Raw genomic sequence first — 2,680 nt, forward strand, 5'->3', positions numbered from 1 at the left:
CCCGATCTAACTTGATATCACTTTTCCTTATGAATCTCTAAATAGTACGTGTTGTAGCCGGATTTTGTGACGAACTCTTCAACCAGTCCCTGTTTCAATATCTTTTTTTCAACAGGTGCAAAACAGTATAAAGCCAATTATAGTGTGTAATGACCTGACATATCAACGATATAAAGGTTCGGCTCGAAACGGGGAAAAATCTTGACAGAGCCTCGCATTTCCCCGTTTCTGACCTCGTCTATATATTATTGTCTATTTAGATAGTAAACATACAAATCAAACAGTAGTCAGAATACTCCGGAAGGAATATCCCAATATAATAATTGGGAACTATAGACCAATAATAAGAGGAATTTATAATGATATGAAGCCTACATATTCAGTCTGTGTAGTGTCGCCAGGAGATATTCTTTGTGAATCACCAGAGATACTAAAAAAGAAAAACAGGAAAAACAAGAAGGAAGCAAAACAGCAACAGGGAGAAGTTAATAATGCCAAGATTGGCAAACTAGTAGAAATTACCAAAACTCTCTTATATAAATCAAATACATCAGATATTAAAGGCAATACACAAGAGAAAACAATAACAAATGAAAAAGTTGGTGCAAAGTCCATACTATTTACTGACAATATAATGGCGAAAGATAAGACAACACTGATACAACACTGATACAGTATTATTAACGAACTCCAAGGTAAATTCAATAAAGGGAAGTCCATATAAAGCGAACAAAATCAAACGGTATCAACCAACGGAAACTGTCATATTCCAGACTTGCTTTAATATCCAATAACATACCTATCTATTATGATTTAATAACAACTCAAACTTTACCCTTTTACACTTTCATACCAATCTTTCTCACTCCGCTCGCTCTGATTATGTTTATTAGATACAGTACATTATAATATACATAAAAGTCATCATATAAGTATTAATCATACAAGTCCAATTATCGAAAAAGAGAGATAACTCTAAATGTTGAAATAAACATTTTGTTTTTGCCAGGTAGATGTTTATTATGATTGAGCACACCTATGATGTTTTCTTTCTGCAATACACGTGAATAAGTCATCCTTTATAACGAAATTAATCAAATAAAACACCAAAAACAATGTTGGTGAAATAGCAATGTTACGTTTGATTTTTTTTTATTTCAAACATTATTAATATAGAATGAGAAATGCATTACAAAGTAAAGGAAAAGAACAGACACAAGAAACTGGAGCAATAACCAGGCAAATGAAATAGGACTTGCTAAATACTCTAAAGATTTTTTTAAATATGATTAAAGAAAGTTTTGAGGAAAACAAATTCAGTACAACCACTTATTGTAGACAATGGTGAGCATATATTTGATAACAATGGAAAGGAAGATCTGTTTTATGATAGAGGTAGCCACCTTCGATGTTTTATAGGACAACATGCGTCAACCTGAGTGCACGGAAAACGAGTCAAAAAGAAGATTTTCGGCTAACTATCATTGTATTAACAACTCTAAAAATAAGAAAAGGTGATAAATTACAAACATATACACCTAGCAAGTATCCCGAAACATCAATCTCGAGAAATAGACAAAAATTGGTATTTCTTCATTCGTAAACACTGGTGAGCTGTGCTGACCATCCGCTATGTTTGATCATATATCAACATATAAACAACCTAGATAATGACCAGATTAAAAGTCTGCACTTATTGGTCTGCTATAAACTACTTACCATCATCTTCATTATAAATACATATAAAAGACGAAATGACCAATATAGCGATGAGGTCGGAAATATTATTCCAGACTACGAATATTTGGCTAGATCAAGACCCCATTTTAGAATGGAACATGTCGATTAGTTTACATAGAAATAGACAATTTAAAATACTGCATCTCGAAAACATCAACACAGTCATTTGGACTCTTTTTATTCGTTATTCTATCTGGGGACATCCAACAGAACCCTGGACCTATACGGTGCACATGTGCCATTTATAGTAAACCTGTAGCCGAAAATCACCAAGGACTGCAATGCGATGAATGCGATGCTTGGTTACATGCAAAATGCGACGGTCTTACAAAAAAAAAGTAAAAACACAAAAATACTGAACTCCGAGGAAAATTCAAAAAGGAAAATCAAAAATCAAAAGGCAAAATCAAAAGTCCAAGCACATCAAACGAGTGGATAACAACTGTCATATTCCTGACTTGGTACAGGCATTTTCTAATGTAGAAAATGGTGGATTGAACCTGGTTTTATAGCTAGCTAAACCTCTCACTTGTATGACAGTCGCATCAAATTCCATTACATTGTCAACGATGCATGAACAAAACAAACATACTCAAAGAGTAAAAATGTCAAAAATAGGGGTACAACAGTCAATATTGTGTTATCATCTTAATATCACTACATAAACAACAAATGTAACAAAGTAGCACAAAAAGGCATACATCAAATTCAACATTCTCATTTTGCTTTTCCTATACGGCTGAATTTATCTATGTAAAGTCTACCCATAAATGAAAGAAGGTTTTCATTACTGGTGTGAAATTGGTGCAAAAGAGGACTACAAGAAATTCCAGAACATCCATAGCTTAGTATTTCAGTGTCCACAATGCAGACTCCTGACATTCACAGATTGTTTCTTCATAAATGAATCAAGCACAGTAGTTGTAAACTGCAGAAGCCT

The sequence above is a fragment of the Mytilus galloprovincialis genome, chromosome 2 (assembly GCF_965363235.1).
Source record: "Mytilus galloprovincialis chromosome 2, xbMytGall1.hap1.1, whole genome shotgun sequence".
Taxonomy (NCBI): Eukaryota; Metazoa; Mollusca; class Bivalvia; order Mytilida; family Mytilidae; genus Mytilus; species Mytilus galloprovincialis.